This window comes from Trichechus manatus, unplaced genomic scaffold (genome assembly GCF_000243295.1).
Source record: "Trichechus manatus latirostris isolate Lorelei unplaced genomic scaffold, TriManLat1.0 scaffold00076, whole genome shotgun sequence".
Taxonomy (NCBI): domain Eukaryota; kingdom Metazoa; phylum Chordata; class Mammalia; order Sirenia; family Trichechidae; genus Trichechus; species Trichechus manatus.
In genome coordinates this window covers 12496297-12506111 of record NW_004444012.1, presented here as the reverse complement: position 1 = coordinate 12506111, position 9815 = coordinate 12496297, and the positions used below count along the sequence as shown (strand labels likewise).

The window sequence follows — 9815 nt, the reverse complement described above, 5'->3', positions numbered from 1 at the left end:
GGATAGTGAGAATAGCAGCACAACAAGAAGAATGTAATCGATGTCACTGAATTGTACATCTAGAAACTTTTGAAATGGTGTAACTTTGGCTATGTATATTTTCACCCAAAAAAAGGTCCTCCAAGGTCAAGAAGGGAAAGTGTTGACATGTCGTGGGGTTGTTAACCAATGTCACACAACAATATGTGTACTGACTGTTTAATGAGAAACTATTTGTTCTGTAATCCTTCATCTAAACTAAAAAAAAAAAAAAGAGTAAAAAGAGAACCTACAGACTGGGAAAAAATTATGGGCTATGACATATCTGACAAGGTCATAATCTCTAAAATTTATAGAAAACTTCAACACCTCAACAAGAAAAAGATAAACAACCCAATTAAAAAATGGGCAAAGGACATGAACAGACACTTCACCAAAGAAGACAGTCAGGCAGCTAAAAAACACATGAAGAGATGCTTGCGATCATTAGCCATTAGAGAGATGTAAATCAAAACTACAATGAGATACCATCTCACCCCAGTAATAATGGCACTGATTAAAAAAAAAAAAAAGGCAGAAAACAACAAATGCTAGTGAGGTTATGGAGAGATTGGAACTCTTATACACTGCTGGTGGGAATGTAAAATGGTACAACCACTATGGAAAACAGTATGGCGCTTCCTTAAAAAGCTAGAAACAGAAATATCATATGATCCAGCCATCCCACTCCTAGGTATATATCCTAGAGAAATAAGAGCCATGACACGAATAGATATATGTACACCCATGTTCATTGCAGCATTATTCACAATAGGAAAAAGATGGAAACAACCTAAAATGCCCATCAACGGATGGGTAAACAAACTGTGGTACATACACACAATGGAATACTATGCAGCGATAAAGAATAATGATGAATCTGTGAAACATCTCACAACATGGATGAATCTGGAGGACATTATGCTGAATGAAATAAGTCAATCGTAAAAGGACAAATATTGTATGAGACTACTATTATAAATAGTCAAGAAAACGTTTATAGACAGAAATATTTTTTGATGGTTACCAGGGATGGGAGGGGGAAGCATGGAAAATCAGTGACTGGAAAGTAGACACATGTTAACTTTGGTGAAGGGAAAGGCAGTATACACAATTTGAGGGAAAGTCAGCACAACATGTCCAAGGCAAGGGAAGACACCGAGAAGTATGCAAGAATAAAAGGCAATGAATGTAAATACTATAACATATACAATCCTGCAAAAACAGTAATAACAAACAATAATTTATGAGTGGATACATCAGCAAATATGTATGCTAAATAGGTGTGGGAGGGCATATGGGAGTACAGCCAAGTGCACATATAGGTTTGGCTATGGATATTTCTACTTACATATTTGAATGCACTACATGTATATTCATATATATGATCTAGCATACAGGGGGCACAGTCATGGAAACATCCTAGACATAACCAAACACCTCGCGAGACTGAGTTATTGGGCTTGAAGGCTAAGGACCATAGCCTCGGGGGACCATCTAGCTCAACTGGTATAACATAAAGACAACGTTCTACATCCTACTTTGGTGAGTAGCGTCTGGGGTCTTAAAAGCGTGCAAGTGGCCATCGAAGATACAACTATTGGTCTCTTACTGTCTGGAGCAAAGGAAAGTGAAGAAAACCAAAAACGCAAGGAAACAATTAGTCCAAAGGACTAATGGACCACAGGAACTGCAGCCTCCACTAGCATGAGACCAGAAGAACTAGATAGTACCTGGTTACTACTACTGGCTGGTCTGACCAGGATCACAGTAGAAGGTCCCAGTAAGAACGGAAAAAAAATGTAGAACAAAATTCAAATTCATAAAAAAGACCAGATTTACTGGTACAAGAGAGACCTGAAGAACCCTTGAGACTCTGGCCCTTAGACACCCTTACAACTTGGAACTGAAGCCATTCCAGATCACCTTTCAGCCAATTATAAACAGGACTATAAAATAAACAATTAACACCTGTGAGGAAAGTCCTCATTAGAACTATCATCTGTATGAGACCAAAAGGTTAACATTTGCCCAAATGCAAAGATGAGAAGGCAAGAAGGGGCAGGAAAACCAGATGAATGGAAATAGGGAAGTCAGGGCGGTAATGGGGAGAGTACTGACATATTGCGTGGATTGCAACCAATGTCATGGCACAATTTGTTTATAAACTATTGAATGGAAAATTAATTTGCTCTGTAAACCCAAAGACCTCTTTAAAGTGTTAAAAAGCAAAGCTGTCACTGTGAGGACTAAGGTGTGCCTGACCCAAGCCACCGTATTTTCAATTACCTCATATGCATGCAAAAGCTGAACAATGAATAAGGAAGACCGACGAAGAATTGATGCATTTGAATTATAGTGCTGGTAAAGAAAACTGAATACACCACGGACTGCCAGAAGAACAAATAAATCTGTCTTGCAATAAGTACAGCCAGAATGCTCCTTAGACGTAAGGACGGCAAGACTACATCTCACATACTTTGCACATGTTGTCAGGAAGCAGCAGTCCCTGCAGAAGGACATCACGCTTGGTAGAGGGCCAGCGAAAAAGAGGAAGATCTTCAACAAGATGGACTGACACAGTGGCTGCAAAGATGGGCTCGAACATAGCAATGACTGGGAGAATAGCACAGGACCCAGCAGTGTTTCATTCTTTTGTACATAATAGGGTCGCAATAAGTCGGAGCCGACTCGACGGCACCTAACAACAATAACAAAGCAATTTAAAAAAAATGTTATTGCAGGCTTTCCTCATCAAACAATATGTAGGAAAACTGCTAATTGGCTTCTGAACTGTTTACTTTGATTTTATTTTCAGGAACATATTGTGGCAAAAAGACTATATTTCCTCTTACCCTCCACCAACCCTACTGGGCCAGTCTTGGTATCAGCATAGGATAAAGGGTCTGAGGTGGGAGGTAATTTGTTAATTTTTGAAGAAGTGATATGAAGCATACATCAAACACATATGACAACTACAGTTTGGAGAGATATTTACACATGTTCACATAGACTCAATTGTGTAATTTAATCATATATACATTAAATATTTGGACACTTCACTTCAACATCAGCATTCAAAGTATTTAATATTTAGAATAGACAAGGCTATAATGTAACTGACGAATAAAAGTTTATATGTCAATCCCGATTTCCTTTCTGAATCAAGATAAAAAACTTCCATCTCAAGATAGTATTATATCATACTTAAGAATGGAGCAAACCATTTTTTCAAACATTTCACAAAAAAAAAATTTCCTTATAACTTAGCACTATGGTTTACATTTTATAGAAGTTTAACAGATTATTCTATTTTTTATTATTAACTATTGTCAGATATACAGAGACGTATGGAGAATATAACAAACATCCATGTCCCACCACCTAGAGCTTTGTCAAATTTTAACATTTTTGCCATATTTGTTTCAGAATTTTTAAAGAAATAAAACAGATACAATTAAAGTCTCCATAGTATCTCTCCTAACCATTTTCTTCCCATCTCAAAGGATGGATATTAAGCATGAAGGTTTATGTATTCATAAATAAATAGATTTGATTCACAAGCCTTTAAACTTTATATATATGGTATCTGGGAAGGAAAGGATTAACTCTGCAGCAGGCTTGTGTTGCTCAAATCCTGCACATTCCAAAGAAAAGCTTGTTTTCAGGAGTGACTCTTGGTTAAAAAAAAAAAAAACCCTGTTGCCATGGAGTCGATTCCAACTCATAGCGATCCTATAGGACAGAGTAGAACTGCTCCATAGGGTTTCCAAGGAGTGGCTGGTGGATTCAAACAGCTGACCTTTTGCTTAGTAGCTATAACTCTTAACCACTGCACCACCAGGGCCCTTGGGATATTCTGCCTGATAAGTAGTTTCGTATACTTGAAGCCTTGGGCCATGCTGTACCAGCAGGGGTGGATTAAGCAGTAAGCAAGATACACACGGGCTTATATTAAGCAAGGTACCAACGGGTTTGCTTATGTTTATTTACTAATGTGTAGTGAACAAGATGATCAAAGAAATGGTAAAAAAAAAAAAAAAGCAGGTAAAAATGTACACTACAGATTAGTAAGTAAGCACAAGTAAGCCCATGTGTACCTTGCTTATTGGGTAATCCATCCCTGTGTACCAGTTTGATTAGATAAATTTATTCTAACAAAGTGATTTATAACGAATGCATTTTTGCTTGGGAGGTAAAGGGGTCTGGAGTCTGAGTAGCTAAGCTTAGTCATTTGGACACTATGTGCCTATATGACTGCATAAAAACCCTGGACACCAAGACTCGGGTGAGCTTCCCTGGTTGGCAACACTTCACACGTTATCACACATCTTTGTTGGGAGAATTAAGCAAATCTCTGTGCAACTCTATTGGGAGGTGACATCTGGAAGCTTATGCCTGGTTTCTTCTGGACTTCATGCCTTTTTCCTTTTATGATTTTAATCTGTATCCTTTCTCTGTAATAAACTATAATCATAATAGCTCTTCTGGGTCTTGTGAATTCTAGCAAATCATCAAGTCTGAGGGTGGTTTTGGGGACCCATGACACAGTATCATACTGTATTTATTCTGCAACTTACTTTATTCCCTCCACATTATGCTTTTGATATTATTGCATGTTAATAAATGTGGCTTTGTTCATTAATCTGAACCACTATATACTATTTCATTGTATGTATGGTACACATACTGTAATTTATCCATTCTTATACTGATGAACATTTGTTTCCATTTTTATGTAATAATGAACATTCTCGTACATGCCTCCTACACATGAGGGTGTTTGTGGGTAAATATGAGGGGCTAAATTGTAGGGTATGTGCATCTTCTGCCTCTTATCGGCCTTTTGATGAAGTTCTTAATTTTTAAAAAGTCCAACTTATTATTTTTGTCATTATAGGTTTTTTTTTTTGTCCTGGTGGTGCAGTGGTTAAGTGTTCAGCTACTAACTAAAAGGTTGGCAGTTCAAATTTACCAGCTGCTCCTTGAAAACACTATGTGGCAGTTCTACTCTGTCCTATAGGGTCGCTAGGTTTACGAATCGACTTGACGGCAATGGGCTTTTTATAGTTGTTTTTTTTTTTTTTATTTGGTTTAAGAAATCTTTACCTACCCAAGTTTTATTGCTTAAATTTAAATTTGAAACCTGCAATCCATCTTGAATTAGTTCTGTGTACTGTGTGAGGTAGCAGGTCAAGATTAATATTTTTCTATTTGGTTATCTTATTGATCTAGCACTACTTATTGAAAAGATTATCCTTTCCCCCATTGTACTGCAGTATCAACTTTGTCATAACATAAATCAAGTGACCCTATATGTGTGGTCAGTTTCTGGATTTTTAGTTCTGTTCCATTCATCCATTTGTCTGTTCTTGTGCCAATACCACACTGTCGTAATTACTTTATCAATAGTAGCTTTATAATAACTCTTGATATCTGGTAGTGGAAGTCTTTAAGCTTTGTTCATGTAGATTGTCTTGGCTATTCTTTGTCCTTTGCATTTCCCTAGAAATTTCAGTCAGTTTATTGATTTACACACACACGCCTTGCTGAGACCTTGATATGGATTGCATTGAAATTCTACATCAATCTGGGAAGAACTGATATTTCAATCCATGAACATGGTATAGCCTTCCATTTATTTAAAAATTATCTAATTTCTGTCAATAATACATCATAGTTTGTAGAGTTCTTCCACATCTTTTGTTAGATTTTTTTCAAGATAGCTGATGCCTTTTTATTATTCTACAAATAGTTCTTTTTTACTGTGGAAAAATACATATAACAAAACATTTGTCATTTCATGATTTTTAAATGTACAAGTCGGTGACATTAATTACGTTCACCATGTTGTGAAATCATCTCCACTATCTTTTCCAAATTTTTTCATCACCCACAAATTGTTCTTTTTTAACATTTCATTTTCTATGTTGTTGCTGGTGTAAAGAAATATAATTTATTTCTGTATATTAACCTTGAATCTCATAATTTTGCTGAAGACATTTATTTAATAGTTTATAGATTGTTTTGAGCTTTCTACATACAAAATCATGTTGTCTGCAAATAATATCAGTTTATCAGTTTTATTATTCCTTTTTAATCTCTATACCAAGAAGCACAGGTGACACAATGGCTAAGTGCTTGGCTGCGAACTGAAAGGTCACTGTTTCAAACTCACCAGCCACTCCGTAGGAGAAAAGACCTGGCAATCTCTTCCTGTAAAGATTATAGCCTAGGAAACCCTATGGCTCTACTCTGTCCCATAGAGTCACTATGAGTCAGAATCAACTCGACAGCACAACAACAACAATCTCTATACCATTTATTTCCTTTTCTTGATTTATTTCATTGACTAAGACCTCCCGTGAAAAGCTGAAAAGAAGTGATGGCACTAAGTACACTTACTTGTCTTGTTCTGGATCTTAGGAGGGAAAGTTTTGATCATACCATTAAGTATGATGTTTGCTATAGGATTTTTTTTAGATACTCTGTCAGATTAAGGAAATTACTTTCTAATCCTCGTTTACTTAGAGTTTATTGTTTGCTTGCTTGTTTGTTTTATCATGAATGGGTGTCAAATTTCTTCAAATGCTTTCTTTGCATCTATTGAGATAACCAATTGATTTTTCTGATATATTTTCTTAATGTGGTAAATTACATAGATTACTTTTCAAATATTAAACTTGCATTTTCAGAATAAATCCAACATGATCATCATGCATATCATTTATATGTATCTCTAGATTTGTTAATATTTTGTTCAGGATTTTTTTGCGTCTACCTTAATAAGAGAGTCTATCTCATAATTTTCCTTTATCATAAATCCTTAACAGGTTTTGGTATGCAACTTTTGCTGGCCTCATAAAATGATTCTGGATGTGTTTCCTCTTTTTCAATTTTCTGAAAGACTTCATGGAAGATTGGTCATACTTCTTCCTTAAATATTTGGAAGAATTCGCTAGTGAAAACATTTGGGTTACAAAATTTCTTTAGGGGAAGGTTTTTATAGACTCAGTATCTTAAATAGATATGGAATGATTTAGGTTTTCCATTATCTTCTTGTGTCAGTTTTGTTTAGAGGTGTTTCTCTAGGACACTGCCCATTTCATCTAAATTTTCAAATGCTTTGGCATGATATTCATAATGCTGTCGTTGTTGTGTGTCATCAAGTCGATTCAACTCATTAAGACCCTACAGGACAGAGCAGAACTGCACCATAGGGGTTCCTAGGCTGTAATCTTCACAAGAGCAGATCACCAGGCCTTTTCTCCCGTGGAATAGCTAGTGGGTTTGAACCATCAGCCTTCTGGTTAGCAGCTGAGCACTTAATCATTGTGTTACAAGGGCTCCTCTATATTCATAATAGCTCTTATTAAATATTTTCATATTTTCAATCACCTCATATGCATGCAAAAGCTGAATAATGAATAAGGAAGACTGAAGAAGAACTGATGCTTTTGAATTAGGGTGTTGGCAAAGAATACTGAATATACCATGGACTGCCAGAAGAACGAACGAATCTGTCTTGGAAGAAGTACAGCCCGAGTACTACTTGGAAGTGAGGATGGTGAGACATTGTCTTGAGGACTTTGGACATGTTATCAGGAAGACCAGTTTCTGGAAAAGGGCACCATGCTTGGTAAGGTAGAAGGTCGCGAAAAAGAGGAAGACCCTCGATGAGACGGACTGACACAGTGGCTGCAATAATGGGCTCAAACACAGCAAGATGGGGAGGACAGCACAGGGCTGGGCAGTGTTTTGTTCTGTTGTACATAATAGGGTCGCTATGAGTCAGAACCGACTGAACGGCACCTAACAATAACAACTCATTAAGTATTCTCTAATATTGTTGTTCATAGAATCTATATGGATATTCTCTTCTTTCTGATATTGATAATTTGTGCCATCTCCTTCTGTCCTGATCTGTGCTAGAGGTCTTACTAACTTTATTTGGTGTTTTCAAAGAACCAGTTTTTGGCTTTGTGGATTTCATTATGGATTTTATATAATGATCCTGAATTTAATAACCTAGCTACTCTCACTACTTTTAGCAGTATCTCTTTTGGGGCGGGGTGAGACTTTTTATTATCTATTTAACTTGTTGTTGTTATTTAACTTATTTAATGGTTATTAGTTTATTCAGGTTTTCTAAATCATCTTAAGCCAATTTTGGTAGTTCAAAATTTTCCAGAAAATTATCCATTTCATCTAAGTTTTCAAGTTTCTTGTCAAAATTGTTCACGTGGTTTTTAAATCTCTACTGCATCTTTGTTGTTCTGAATATTATATATTTTTAACTTTTCTATTTTTTCTTCATTATATTACTAAAAGTTTATCTTGTTTTTTTTTTGGTCCTATCTAATAATTATTTTCTATCAGTATAATAATAATTATTATTTTTAGTACTACTGCTATTATCACTATTACAATTACCACTACTTTTTTTTTTTTCAAGTAATTTTATTGTGGTAAAATACATATAAGAAAAATTTGACATTTTAACCATTTTAAAGTATATAATTCAGTTACACTAACTACATTCACCATGTTGTGCAAACATTGCCAATATTTCCAAAAGTTTTTACTACTATTTTTTAGTTTAATTCAACTTATTTCATTTTTAGTTCTTTTTTTCTTAACGCATTTGAGACCATCAACTCAGCTGTAAATACCACTTCGGATGTATCTCTCAAGTATATGTATGATACTTTTATTACTGTTAAGTTTTTTAAATTTTGAAATGAATTTTATAAATCCTCCATAAATTATTCTGGGTTTATTATTCAAATTTCTAAACATTAGGATTTTAAAAAACTATTCATGATGCATTCTTTGAACTTTATTAAGACTCCCTGTGACGTAGTATGTAAACAATGTAATAGTTCCATATGTACTTCGAAAATGTTTATTCTCTCTTTATTAAGTGTAGGAAGCTGTATATATTTATATATATTTGAATAAGCTTGATAATTTTTGGTTCAAACTTTCTGTAGTCTTAGTAATTTATAAGTTTCGAAGTATATTAGAATCCTTCACATTAATTATGTAGCTGTCAACTACTCCTTGAAACTGCATTAGCTTTTTGTCTGTCAGTATAATTGTCATTCCTTGTCATTTCCAGTCTGTTTTTAAATGACAACTTTATCTATTTAGTAGATCATTTCTTTCATTATTGTAGAGTATCTTTCAATTTTTTTTCTTTGCCTTAAAGTCAATTTTGTCATTTGTTAATACTTTACAACAGCTTTCTTTTGATTACGTGTCACCAAGGAATACCTTTTATAGTCCTTTTAGTTTCACATTGTGTCTGTGTTTAAGAGTTAGTGATAAACTCTATATAGCTGAATTTTGTTTTTGTATTCACACAATAACCTTTGTCTTTTAAGAGGTAAACTTAATCTGTTTATCTTTATTGTGGTTACTGTAGTATTTAAACTAGTTGTTTTTACTGCTTACACTTCCTTGTCTTTTGGGTTTCCTTCTTCCTTACTTTTAATGTTACCTCCTCTTCCTCCTCTACTCTCTGCTGGATGGAGGCTATGCACTGTATTTCCATTCTTTTGGTGATTACCTTGAATTTTTAAATGTACTTAAATAACTTTTCTTAAAAAATCAAAAAGTATTCACTGTTTCTGTCCTCTTTCTGAAAAGGACATGGACTTTAGCTCACTTCACCCACTGAACAACCTATCTTGTTATTATTTGTTCTTGTTTTACTGTTTGTTATGGGTTGAATTGTGTCCCTTAAAAATGTGTGGTAAACCCTAACCTCTGCCTGTGGTTATAATCTTATTTGT

The 9815-nt window shown here is 34.9% G+C and overlaps 1 protein-coding gene across 2 annotated transcripts in view; it reads right to left on the bottom strand.

The window, feature by feature from the left end:
• Positions 1-9815, bottom strand: part of GOLM2 (golgi membrane protein 2) — a 98888-nt gene that overhangs the window by 23354 nt on the left and 65719 nt on the right. The window lies entirely within an intron of this gene.